Source organism: Rattus norvegicus, chromosome 1, assembly GCF_021556685.1.
Source record: "Rattus norvegicus strain SHRSP/BbbUtx chromosome 1, alternate assembly SHRSP_T2T, whole genome shotgun sequence".
Classification (NCBI taxonomy): Eukaryota; Metazoa; Chordata; class Mammalia; order Rodentia; family Muridae; genus Rattus; species Rattus norvegicus.
Window position 1 is genome coordinate 84762474 of NC_141534.1, and position 14430 is coordinate 84776903.

Here is a 14430-nt window from a genome sequence, read left to right on the forward strand (position 1 = left end):
CTCAGTGGTTAAGAGCACTGACTGCTCTTCCAGAGGTCTTCAGTTCAATTCCCAGCAACCACATGCTGGCTCACAACCATCTGTAATGGGATCTGATGCCCTCTGCTGGGTGTCTGCAGACAGTGACAGTGTCACATACATAAAATAATTAATTAATTAATTTTAAAAAATTCCTGAGGAAATAAGCAAATGTTGGATGGAGTAAGGAAGAAATGACGGCTTTTCATATAACAATAAAGCATTTTGTTCCCTGGTGGTACACTTAATATTTAGCTGATGCTAACAAATTATTTCGAATGCTATTTTCTGGTTAGCTCTGAGCAAATACACAAGAAAATAGCCTAAAGGAAGCAAGCATAGGTCTCAGAGGCTTTTGTCTGTGGCTAGTTATCTTCATTGGTCATGAGCCAGAATAGCATTGCGGGACCACAGGGGTGCAAAACAGCTCACCTCATGATTTCCAGAAAGAGAAGTGATCAGGGTCCCAGTATCCACTCCGAGGGCATGTCCCCAGTGACTTCTCTTTCTCTTTCTACCTAAATCCTAAAGATTCCACCACCGCCAAGTAGCACACACCACTGTCTGGCAACCAAGCATTTTGCAAATGGCCTTTAGGAGACATTTGCTATGATGCTAGTAAATACCTAGATATGTGAGAAACAAGAGTATGTGTTTGAGCTGTTCTAGAGAACTTGACAGTGCTGTTTGTATCCACTGCATACATAGGAAGCTTGTCCTAATCAATGAGCCCAGAGCTGTAGTCACACTTTACCTATCACTTACCAATGTCATACATCCCATCATCCCAGGTGAGAAACTGCCCGTCTGTCCATCTGAACCCAGGGATCCTGTCTCTGGCACTTCTGTGTTTTTTCCCCTGTCACCCTGCTCTAGCTTGTCTTTTCAGAGGGAACTTTCTATGAGCTCTCACCTGAGCTGAGATCCCTGGGAAGAAGGGATCTAAAACATCTCACTGACATAGGATAGGAGAACCAGAAGGCTACTCTTACCTGTCATGCAGGAGAATGCTAGTCACAGGCAGAGGGACTGAGCAAGATGACTCTACCTTGAGAAGACAGAAAAAAAAGAGGACTGACTCATTTGGGCTAACTAGATCACATTTTAAATATATTTAAAATCACATTTGTGAGTGTGTGTGTGTGTGAGAGAGAGAGAGAGAGAGACAGAGAGAGACAGAGAGAGACAGAGAGAGACAGAGAGAGACAGAGAGAGGCCATAAGAGAGCCAGCCTTCTCTGTCCACAATGTAGCTGTCTGAGATTACACTCAGGTTATCAGGATTGGTGGCAGGTACTGTGAACCAAAATGAGATCCACATGGTCATACATTGTTACTAAGTCTCCATACCTTAGAAGAATGAGTTTCCATTTCCTAAGCCTAGTGTATCCTGCAAGCCATGATTTCAACCTATACACTTGTAACCCCATGATGTGTGCCCACCCTCGGCTTCCTAAACTCCTGGACACTCGTGGTGACTCCCCTTCCATATGATGTATCCATGCACTTATCTACTGCACAGGCAGCCTTGAGGACTGAGTCCCCCACTCTTCTGTACAGGTGCTGACAGCTGATTATCTCAAGAGCTGTTTTCTACCAACCCTAACCCATCCCCATAAAGGAGACCTCAAAAACTGTGAGGGGCTGTTCTCTGAAACTCGGACTTAGGGGGAGGCAGTCAGTTGTCTGCCAGTCCCTTGAGCACATCTAAATATGGCTTGCTTTAAGCAGAAGGTTGTTTTTTCCTCGTGTCTAACAATACCTCTACTCCCAGAGCTATCTCATTGGCCACAGAGCCTATGTTTGTTTGCTTATTTGTTTTGAGACAGGGCCTCAATATCCAGCTGTGGCCGTTCTGAACTTACTATGCAAATGAGGCTGGCTTCAAATTCACAGAGATCTGTTTGCCTCTGCCTCCCAAGCAATGGAATTAGAGGTTTGTCCACCATGCCTGGCTTTCCCTATTTTTGTTTTTTTTTTTTTACTAAATTATTTTATTTACATTCCAAATGTTGCCCCCCTTCCTGGTCACCCTCCCTGAGTTCTTTACCCAATCGCCCTGGATCCTATTTTTTAAAAATGAATTCTATGATATATGAATTCTACATCAATGAAATTGTTTAAAGTTATAAAGGCTTTACACGCCAGTTTGGAAAGACCTTGAGGAATGAAGTCCTGGATTCTATAAGAAAGCAGATTGAAAAGGCCAAAGAAAGCAATCCAGTAAGCAGCACTCCTCCACAGCTCCTGTCTCCAGGTTCCTGTCCTGCTTGAGTTCCTGTCCTCATGGCTTTTGGTGATGAACTATCAATAAGGAACTGTGAATGAAATAAACCTCTCCTACCCAAGCTACTCTTGGTCATGGTATTTCATTTCAGCAATAGTAACCCTAACTAAGACACATACATTTTCCTCCCCCCACCCCCGAGACAGTATTTCTCTGTGTAGTCCTAGCTGTCCTGGAACTTGCTCTGTAGACCAGACTGGCCTCAAATTCGTGGAAATTTGTCTGCTCCTGCCTTCTGAGTGCTGAGATCAAAGGCATGTGCACCACTGCCCTGCAACATTTTACATCTTTAAATTATATATTTATCACTTTAGAGTGTGTGTGTGTGTGTGTGTGTGTGTGTGTGTGTGTGTAAGTGCAATGAGCATATGCAGATTATAGAACAACTCTCTTCCGCTACCTTGTATGATCCACAGATCAAACTCAGGTCATCAGGCCTGCCTTTCAGCACCCTTATTCACTAACCATCTTGCCAGACCACTCTATATTTTATAAAAACAGTGATAAAGGCCTAAACTAAAGTAATTGTGATGTTGGGGGCGGGGGAACACAGGGATTAAGACTCTCAGAATCCAGGCATAGTGGCATGCACTCTTAGTCCCAGCACTCAGGAGGCAGAGGCAAGTGGATCTTTTTTTTTTTTTTTTTTTATTAACTTGAGTATTTCTTATATACATTTCGAGTGTTATTCCCTTTCCCAGTTTCCGGGCAAACATCCCCCTCCCCCCTCCCCTTTCTTATCGGTGTTCCCCTCCCCACCCTCCCCCCATTGTCCCCCTCCCCCCAACAGTCTAGTTCACTGGGGGTTCAGTCTTAGCAGGACCCAGGGCTTCCCCTTCCACTGGTGCTCTTACTAGGATATTCATTGCTACCTATGAGGTCAGAGTCCAGGGTCAGTCCATGTATAGTATTTAGGTAGTGGCTTAGTCCCTGGAAGCTCTGGTTGCTTGGCATTGTTGTACATATGGGGTCTCGAGCCCCTTCAAGCTCTTCCAGTTCTTTCTCTGATTCCTTCAACGGGGGTCCTATTCTCAGTTCAGTGGTTTGCTGCTGGCATTCACCTCTGTATTTGCTGTATTCTGGCTGTGTCTCTCAGGAGAGATCTACATCCGGCTCCTGTCGGTCTGCACTTCTTTGCTTCATCCATCTTGTCTAATTGGATGGCTGTATATGCCTGGGCCACATGTGGGGCAGACTCTGAATGGGTGTTCCTTCAGTCTCTGTTTTAATCTTTGCCTCTCTCTTCCCTGCCAAGGGTATTCTTGTTCCCCTTTTAAAGAAGGAGTGAACCATTCACATTTTGATCATCTGTCTTGAGTTTCATTTGTTCTAGGCATTTAGGGTAATTCAAGCATTTGGGCTAATAGCCACTTATCAGTGAGTGCATATCATGTATGTCTTTCTGTGTTTGGGTTAGCTCACTCAGGATGATATTTTCCAGTTCCAGCCATTTGCCTACGAATTTCATAAAGTCGTTGTTTTTGATAGCTGAGTAATATTCCATTGTGTAGATGTACCACATTTTCTGTATCCATTCCTCTGTTGAAGGGCATCTGGGTTCTTTCCAGCTTCTGGCTATTATAAATAAGGCTGCAATGAACATAGTGGAGCACGTGTCTTTTTTATATGTTGGGGCATCTTTTGGGTATATGCCCAAGAGAGGTATAGCTGGATCCTCAGGCAGTTCAATGTCCAATTTTCTGAGGATCCTCCAGACTGATTTCCAGAATGGTTGTACCAGTTTGCAATCCCACCAACAATGGAGGAGTGTTCCTCTTTCTCCACATCCTCGCCAGCATCTGTTGTCCCCTGAGTTTTTGATCTTAGCCATTCTCACTGGTGTGAGGTGAAATCTCAGGGTTGTTTTGATTTGCATTTCCCTTATGACTAAAGATGTTGAACATTTCTTTAGGTGTTTCTCCGCCATTTGGCATTCCTCAGCTGTGAATTCTTTGTTTAGCTCTGAGCCCCATTTTTTAATAGGGTTATTTGTTTCCCTGTGGTCTAACTTCTTGAGTTCTTTGTATATTTTGGATATAAGGCCTCTATCTGTTGTAGGATTGGTAAAGATCTTTTCCCAATCTGTTGGTGAGGCAAGTGGATCTTTATTAGTTCAAAGCCAGTCAGGGCTACATAGAGAGATCCTGTCTCATATAATTTTAGGAGGTGAAGTTCTACAAACCAGTTTTATTTTTCTGATGCTTCAAAACATTAGAAAATTTTGAGGGCTGAAGAGAATGCTCAGCCATGAACAACACTTGTGCTGGAGGGATGGTTTAGTGGTTAAGAGCACTGACTGCTCTTCCAGAAGTCCTGAGTTCAATTCCCAGCAACCACATGATGGCTCACAACCATCTGTAATGAGATCTGATTCCCTCTTCTGGTGTGTCTGAAGACAGCTACAGTGTACTCATTAGTCCAGCTAATCCAACAATGGCTGTCTCCCAATGAAAAGTGCGAGAATCCAGTAACTGTTCCGTCCATGAGGCTGATGTCTCAGCTGGTCTTCATTACATGCCAGAATTCCAAAAAAGTAGGCCAGTGAAAGAGTGAACTTGCCAAGAAGAGTAAGGGCAACCAGGCAAAGACCAAGCTTCCTTCTTCCACATCTTTTATAGGCTGCCACCAGAAGGTGTGGCCCAGATTTAAAGGTGGCATCTTCCCACCTCAAAAGACCTGGATTTAGGGTGAGTCTTCACATTTCAAGTGATTAATCAAGAAAAGTCTTTCACAGGTACACTCAGACGAGTGGATTTTAATTAATTCTAGATGTAGTCAACTTGACAATCAAAAATACCCATCACGGCCAGCCTGGGCTATATGAGACCCTATCTCAAAATAAATAAAATAGAAACGGATGGATATCTCAATAGGTAGAGGTGTTTGCTGCCAAGCCTGACAACCTGAACCTGACTCTCAGGACCCACATGGTGGAAGGAAGAAAACTAACTACTGTGAATTGTCCTCTGACCTCCATACATGTGGACATACACATTAATTAATTAAAACGTGCTAAAATATTTAAAAATAAAAAGTGGAAATTATATTACCACAACTATCATATTTTAACAGAATAAAAAGTTACAAATTAGTAATTCGAGGAAAGTTCCACCTTAATCTTTTGTACCATCATTCTAGACAGCTGTTTAGTAAAAAAAGAAAAAAAAAAAAACCTCCTTGGGACTGGGTAGATGAGACAGCTCAGTGATAAAGAGTGAGTACTGCTCTTCCTGAGGACCCAAGTTGAGTTCCCAGCATCCATGTGAGGCAGTTCACAACCACCTGTAACTCCAGCCCTAGGGGATCTGACAACTTTGGCCTCCGTCAGCACCTGCCTGCATAGATGTGCACAGAATCATACACATTATAAGAAAGTCATAAAAATAAATATTTTTAATAAAGAAAACATCCTCGGGGGTTGGGGATTTAGCTCAGTGGTAGATCGCTTGCCTAGGAAGCGCAAGGCCCTGGGTTCGGTCCCCAGCTCTGAAAAAAAAGAACCAAAAAAAAAAAAGAAAAGAAAACATCCTCGTGTGGTAACACTCCTTTAATCCCAGCACTCAAGAGGCAGCGGTGGGCCAGTCTGGTCTACATAGCAAGTTCCCAGCCAGATCGCATTATATAGAAAGACTCTATGTAATGCTATTTTCTCCAAAAAGAAAAGAAAAGAAGCTCCCCAGATGACTTAAAACAGATGCTCTATACCAAGCAACAGGTATTGAGGTTTGGTCTGTCGCTATGTTTTATAAATAAATACTAAATACTAAATACTAAATACTAAATACTAAATACTGTCCCGCCAAGGGCTGGTTGCCCCCAGGGACGAGGAAATCCTACCATCCACCAAGTGATGCTATGTAGCCTTGCTCCTTATTTTAAAATTATTGGTTGAATAAAGATGCCTTCAGCCTATAGTTGGGTAGAAGAGAGGTAGGCAGAGTTTCAGTTCCCAGGCTTGGGGTCTAAAAGGAACCACAAGGAGAGAGAAGATGGATTGAGGAGAAGATGCCATGGGGTATGTGATTCATAGAAATGTGCCCATGAGGGCTGGCAAATTGGAGTGAAGAGCCCAGATGTAACATGGCAAGTCAAATTTCAAGGGCATTGATAGGGAAGTAGATACTAATATAGCCTAGAGGGTAGATGTCTGTCCAGCTCTAGTACTGTCTAAGGCTTATTATAAATACAAAGGTTTCGTATATTAATCTGGGAAGTGAATGGCCTAAGGTAGGGTAGAAACCCCTGGTTGGGATTAAATAATTAATACAATAACTGGGCATACATGCTAAACTGTCACCAAGATCCCTGAGGCCTCTGATCTACTTACTATATCACTCTTCCAGCCACCATTAGAAAACTTTACTGTATTTTGAGAATGTGAGAGTGAAAGAAAAAGCAGACTGAAACTTAAAGAAAGCCAGAAAGATCCCCAAATCACCCAATTACTTTTTACAATATTCTCGTCTACCTGAGCCAGCAACATCCTCACATAATTTGTCTCACACACCTTATACCGTCTTCTCTTCCTGTATTTCTGATGCTGTGATAAAACACCATGACCAAGGGCAATTTAAAGGAGCGGCCATTTATTTTGCCGTGTGGTTTCAGAGGGGTTAGGGTCCATGGTGGTGGAGCAGAGGCATGTGAGCAAGGGACAACGTGGCCACCGGAGCAGGAAGCTAGGAGCTCACATCTTTAATGGCTGACAAGCAGAAAGCAAAGAGAGTCAGCTAGAAGTGGTGCGAGTATATAAACTCTCAAAACCTGCCCCCTGTAGGAGACACAGAGGTCCTTGTACTCACAGATAAGGTCCAGAGTAGTGGTTCTCAGCCTTCCTAATGCCACAACCCTTTAATATAGTTCCTGGTGTTGTGGTGACCCCCAAACATAAGATTATTCCATTGCTACTTCTAAGCTGTAATTTTGCTACTGTTATGAATCATCATGTAAATATCTGCTTAGCAGAGTGTCTGATGTGCACCCCTAAAAGGTCTCAATCCGAAGGACTAGAGAACCACTGCACTAGAGGAACCAGGAAGTTTAAGTGCACAGGGTTGTTCCTTCAAAATAGGGGATGCATAACCTTAGCCTGGTGTTAAAAAAGCATCTGGCTCTTTTCATGGATGAGTTTTAAGATTTAACATATCCTTTAAGCTATGTCTCCTTTAGGGGAAATGCTTTTGAACAACAAAAGCAGCATTATCCTTATAAAGTAAAGAAAATCAGGGCTGGAAAGATAGCTCAGCAGTTAAGGACACTGAGTTACTCTTTCAGAGGAGCCAGGTTCAAATCCCAGGACCCACAGGGCAACTCACAACTGTCTATAACTCCAAGATTTTACATCCTCACACAAACATATATGCAAGCAAAACACCAGTGCACATAAAATGAAAATTAATTAACTAGTGATGGCTGTATATACCCCCATTTTTTCTTTTAAATTTTACAATTTAAGTATTTGATGATGTCATTCTGAAATAACTTCACCGTGTAGATTGTAAAAAATTCTAGTAATATGATTACTATTCCATAATTTGCAAAATCCCTTTAAGCTTTGCTAGTTTGCTTCAGTTTTCAGTTGTAAGAAGAGTCCTAGAAAGAAAATGGAGTACAATAAATGACTAATGACACCCAAGATTGTTTTAACCCTGTGAGCAGGAGTAACAATCATATTAGAAAAAGTATTGGCTGCTACATGAACATACTTGAAATGTCCAAATTCTGACTCTGATTTTAACCCTTGAGAATTAATTCCACCAGTAGAGGGCAGTGGTGTGAAAGAAGAACAAGAGGGTGAAGCGGTTCATGAGACCTTTTGAGCCGACTGGAAAGCATTGGTGATGAGGAGGAGGCAAGCGCATCAACTAGAGCATGAGAGGATGTTAAGGGACCTGCCAGATAAGAGTGAACACGTTGAATTACGAAAACTTGAGGCCATTGTCTAATAGACACCTGAAGGGAGAGTCTTGCAGTTTGTAAAACAACAGTTTGAATACAATATTCAGAATCAGTTAAAATCAGCCAGTGGCTGAAAAACATCTAATAAAAGCTGATTGATTAGCTGGGCAATGGTGAGCTTGCCAGGAATCCCCAGAACTCTAGATACAAAGGCAGGGGGATCTCAGAGTTCCAGGCCAGCCTGGTCTATAGAGTGACACTCAGGACAGCCAAGAGAAGCCTGCCTCAAAAAAAAGAAAAAAATCTGGCTGACTACAATGAGTTGGGACTATTGGGCTACACAATCTGGGTGTGTACAATCCTTTTTGTGGAGGATATGAAATTTGTATATAAAACATAAGCTTCTTGTCATTTTTGAAGAGCCATCTGTAAAAGCATAGAAAGCAGCTTCTATAGGATTTTTAGATATAATTTTAAGCAATACCCATGGGACAGTTTAAGGTATCTTCAAAATTACCTTAAAAGTAGACTTAAGGATAATGATTATCAATAGATCCCAAGTAGCATGCTAATTATTATCATCATGGAGCAAATAACCAACCTGCATCTACTTAATATACTAATAACTTTCTCTGTTTCAAGTGTTATGTTTTTTTTATGGAGTTTAACCAAGTATCTTAGTTAGGGTTTTACTGCTGTGAACAGACACCATGACCAAAGCAACTCTCATGAGAATATTTAATAGGGGCTGGCTCAGAGGTTCAGAGGTTCAGTACACTATCATCCAGGAGGAGCATGACGATGCCCATTCAGACTGCGGTGCAGGAGGAACTGAGAGGTCAGCCTCTTGTTCTGAAGGCAAACAGGAGAAGACTGGCTTTCAGGCAGCTGGGAAGAGGGTCTTAAAGCCCATGCCCACAGTGACACACCTACTCCAGCAAGGCCAGACCTCTTAATAGTGCCACTCCCTGAGCCAAGCATATTCAAATCACTACATCAAGAGTCTCCAGAAGGGGCTGGAGAGATGGCTCAGTGGTTAAGAGCACCAACTGCTCTTCCAGAGGTCCTCAGTTCAATTCCCAGCAACCACATGGTGGCTCACAACCATCTGTAATGAGGTCTGATGTCCTCTTCTGGCCTGTAGGCATACATGCAGGCAGAAAGCTGTATGATGTATACATAAAAAATAAATAGTAAAAGAAAAAGAGTCTCCAGAAAGTAACTTAAAGAGTAGAGCCAAATCCTTAGTAGTAATAGGCAAATAAGAATGTACCAATTTGGGGTTGGGGATTTGGCTCAGTGGTAGAGCACTTGCCTAGCAAGCACAAGGCCCTGGGTTCGGTCCCCAGCTCCGAAAAAAAAAAAAAAAAGAAAGAAAAGAAAAAAAAAAGAAGAATGTACCAATTTAATAACCCAAAGTTCTTTTTCTAAGTAACTGGAGGTACATTGTTTGTGAGACTGTAGGATGATAGCAAATTTGTTGTTGAGTTATTTGACTATATCCTAAATAATTATTAGGTAATGTTTGTTTGTTTTGTTTTGCTTTGTTTTTCAAGACAGGGTTTCTGTCATGGAACTCACTTTGTATACCAGACTGGCCTTGAATTCACAGAGATCTGCCTACCTCTGGGTCACAAGTGTTGGGATTAAAGGTGTGTGCTACCATAACCCAACAAGGTGATTGTTTTTGTATTTTACCTGGAGCTGTATTTAAATGTTGCTCTTTTAGTGTGCTTACCATGAAAGCCAGGCATTAATTTAAGTATTCAGTAAATAGGTGAAAAAGGAGAATATCATCCACATAATGAATGACCAATACTTTGGGAACTTAAATCAGCACCAGCGCAAATGCTTTGTGTACATAAGATTAACACATAGTGGGGCTATTTTTCATCCCTTGTCATAAAACTTTCTACTGACTACAGAAGCTTGAACTTTTTTTCTCACTGCTGAGACAATGAGAAAAATAAATGGACTTTTTACTAAATTTATTTCGTTTTCACCTCAATCATTAATTACTTTTTTAATTGTTGCTTTTTTAATACATAGTTTATTTTTAGTATGCTTTATTCTCATCATATTTATCCCTTCTTCATCCCATCCCCATATATATCCTCAATACTTTGTGTTCCCATATTTTAAAATTCTGTCTATTATAATTAGTTTACTTTTGGGGATGTGGTCATCCACTGGAGTGAGTTCCACCTACCAGGGCCACACACTTAAAGACAACTAAACTCCCAAAATAGCTATGATGGTGCACAACTCTACCCTTGGCACTCAGGAGGCAGAGACATAGGGCTACACAGAGAAACCCTGTCTGGAAAAAAACAAACAAACAAGACAACAACAAAAACATCAACAAACAACAAACATAGTAAAAAGGAAAATACAATAAAAAAAACTTTCTACTGACATTGTGTCAGTGGCTGATTGTTTAAAGTAGGAACAAAGAATGCAAAATGTTCCTTATCCTCAGGATATAAAGGAATAGAGAAAAAGCAGTATTTTAAGTCAAATATAATAATGTAATGTCCTTGAGGAATCTTAGGGCCACCATTGTTTTCATAGTAGCATTTATGACCCTCAGATGATTTAACAGTTAAAATTTATTCTTTGCCCTTTTATGAATTATAAAAATGGTGGAGCTCCAAGGAGACTAATGGAAGGTTCTATATGTTCTAGTTGAAATTGTTCCTGTACTAGAGGTTCAGTCTGTTTTAATTTTTCATCATGAAGGAGCCATTGGTCAATTCATGGTAGGTCGTCAGAGATCCACTGTAGTTGTAAAGGCTGTATGGATGGCCCTTCATCAATGACCCCAATTAGGGGGGTTATATTTTCTTATATTATAATATCAGATGATTCATTAGTAGCAGTAGTAAGTACAGCTTGCATTTATTGTAATAATATATCTCTTCCTCACAAGTTACATAAAAGTTCTGAAAAAAATACTGTACAGTGCCAGAAGAATCATTAAGGAATCCTGCTGGCCTCTAACATCTTAAAATGGTGGGTCAGTAGACATTGGCCAGTGTGGGGGCCATTCCCCTTGATGACTATGATGGTTTGAATATGTTTGGCCCATGGGAAGTGGCACTATTAGCAGATGTGGCCTTATTGGAAGAAGTGTAGGTGTGCTTTGAGGATTCTTTCCTTTTTTCTTTTTTTTTTTTTTTTTTCGGAGCTGGGGACCGAACCCAGGGCCTTGCGCTTGCTAGGCAAGTGCTCTACCGCTGAGCTAAATCCCCAACCCCCGGCTTTGAGGATTCTTAATGCTCAAGTTCCACTCAGTGGAGAAGAAACAGTCTCTCCTGGTTGCAGTTGAATCAAAATGTAGAACTCTCAGCTCCTGTCTGCCTAGACACTGTCATGCTTCCTGCCATGATGATAATGGACTGAACCTCTGAAACTGTAAATCCATCCGCAATTAAATATTGGTTGCAACGCAACCCAAACTAGGACAATGATAATAACTGAATGATCTGCCTTAGTATCCAGAATGACTGTAAAACATCAGTTCTCAACCATCCTGTGTTGCAACCCTTTAATATACAGTTCCTTGTGTTGTAGTTACCCACAACCACAAAATCATTTCATTGTTACTTCATAACTGTAATTTTGCTACTATTGTGAATTGTAATGTAAATATCTGATGTGCAGGATATTTGACCCCAAAGGGATTGTGACCCATGGGTTGAAAACGACTGTTCTAAAACTAAAGGAATAGTTTTCAGTTCAACATAGGATGTGCATCTTCTGATAACAATCTTATCTATAAAGCTAAGGATTTTTAACCCCACAACATTAGATCTTGCTGATCCTCCAGAATGACTAGGTATTGATTTTGAGCCTGGTTATCTGGATCAATTTCTCCCTCAATCCTAGGGCTGAATGTTGCTCCCTTGGGAGCTTAAAGACATACTATCCTTGTCAAATTTAGATCAACATTCCTTACCCTGTTTTTCTTTTTTTTTTTTTTTTTACATCATAGGCAAAGGTAAGGGGCAGGATTACTAGAGTACTTTTTTTTTTACTAGAGTACTTTTGCACTCCATATTTCAGATGTCTTTTATTTCCAAATAAGATCCTTTTTGAAAAGTTTTTAAATAACTTCTTTAGTGGCTGCTGCAACATGAGAGAAGCTGCCAATAGCTTGAGTGGCTGTTGGCCAATTTTTTTTAATTTATTTATTTATTATATATAAGTACACTATAACTGTCTTCAGACATACCAGATAAGGGCATCAGATCTCATTACAGATGGTTTTGAGCCACCATGTGGTTGCTGAGATTTGAACTCAGAACCTCTGAAAGAGCAGTCAGTGCTCTTAACCACTGAGTCATCTCTCCAGCCCCTGTTAGCCAATTTTTAACTATCACCCTGTTTTAGTGGTGCTGTGGCAGCTCTACACTGGTGGCTCCATCAAACCCAAGCTGCCTGATCCGGATTATCACCATCAAAGTTTTAGCCAAATTGTGCTGTGCTTAAACATGCCTAAAATAAACTATTTGGAGTTAGACTTCCAAAGTTTGAACCAACACTAACTACTTAGTCTTGTTGTACTGAGCTACCTTGTTGCCTCCTGTGGATCATTACTTTGCTGGCTCTGGTGGTTGCAAGGACACCCCCCCCACCCCCGTCCCAGTGTCATACCTCCTCCAGCAAGGCTGCACCCCATAGAGCACCACCAACTGTTCAAATGCCTGAGGTGATGGGGAAATTTCTCATTCAAAACACCCCGCACTGCTTGATACTGAAGCAGTAAGCATAGTTTAATACCCTGGGACCCCCAACCCCTATTTGATTTGGGATTATGCACACATAGTCCTCTTTAACAACACACTTGGCAACCTGGTTCTTCAGTTCCACATACTGTACACACACACCTCTCCAAACAATGCCCCTAGTAACCTCAGAACCTCTATCGACATCAGGCTATTCATACCTCCATCTCTGAACAGTAGTATAAGTTTCCCTGTCCTTGGCACTGTTCAAATTAGACAGTTTCTGTTCTAGAAAATTCTTAACATATCTGTATATGCAGACTGGAAAAGCTATTCTGGCCTGAACTAGTTTTCAATGCATGCACAAGGAAGCAAAACTTTGTCCTCTGTTACTTTTAGGGAGAACTTCTTATTTACCACCTTATGCTTACACATAATCGGGCACACTTGTGTTTAAAATCAGATGCATTGGGGGTTAGGGATTTAGCTCAGTGGTAGAGCGCTTGCCTAGCAAGCACAAGGCCCTGGGTTCGGTCCCCAGCTCCGAAAGAAAAGAAAAGAAAAAAAAAATCAGATGCATTATAAAAAAGGACAAACGCAGCAGAGAAAATGAATATATGACTTACCCTATCAATCAAAGTAGAGAACCACCCAAACTACATCTCTAGTCACCAGCACCCCCTTCTCTTGAGCCCTATAAAATCTGACTATTTCCCTGAGCAATAATCTGGACAGTGAGAATCTTCATTCCCATGGCCCACTGTCAATCTTTAATAGTGTACCTACATAATCTGTAATATCACTTTGCTCCAAGTAACATTATCTTACTTTTTTCCTGTGCGTTCTTAATTTCAATTATTTGAAAAAGAGGACAAGAACCTAGAAATACCTAGCCCAGACCCAGAGCACCAATTATGACACTACTGTCATTGTCAGACCTATTTACACAGAGACTGGTGGGGAAAATGCCAGCAGAGAACAAAGGAAACTACTGGGCTGAGAGGAGGGAGAGACAGAGAAGGGAAGATGAGAATTAAAGGACCTGCTGTTTGCTGGAACTGTAGCTCTGTAATAGAGCACTTGCCACTCCTGCATAAAGACCTAGGTTCAATATCCAATACTGAGGGGTGGGGTAGTGGAGGAAGGGCAGAGCCTGCTGTTCCACACGTGGTGGTCTCTGTCTCTTTAAGGGTATAGTTTATTGTTGGTCTTTTCCCACCACACCATCAGCCTAGTGAGAACCAGCAAGTACCCATTGTCTCTTTTCTTTTCTTTTTCCTTCCTCCCTCCCTGCCTCCTCCCCTCCCTCCCCCTCTCTTTCTTTCTTTCTTTCTTTCTTTCTTTCTTTCTTTCTTTCTTTCTTCCTCTTTCTTTCTTTTTCTTTCTTTTCTCATGGCAGGCTTTTGTAGCCCTGGCTGTTCTGGAACTCACTCTGTACACCAGACTAGGCTGGAATCAGAAATCTGCCTGCCTATTCTTCCCTAGTGTTAGGATTAAATGC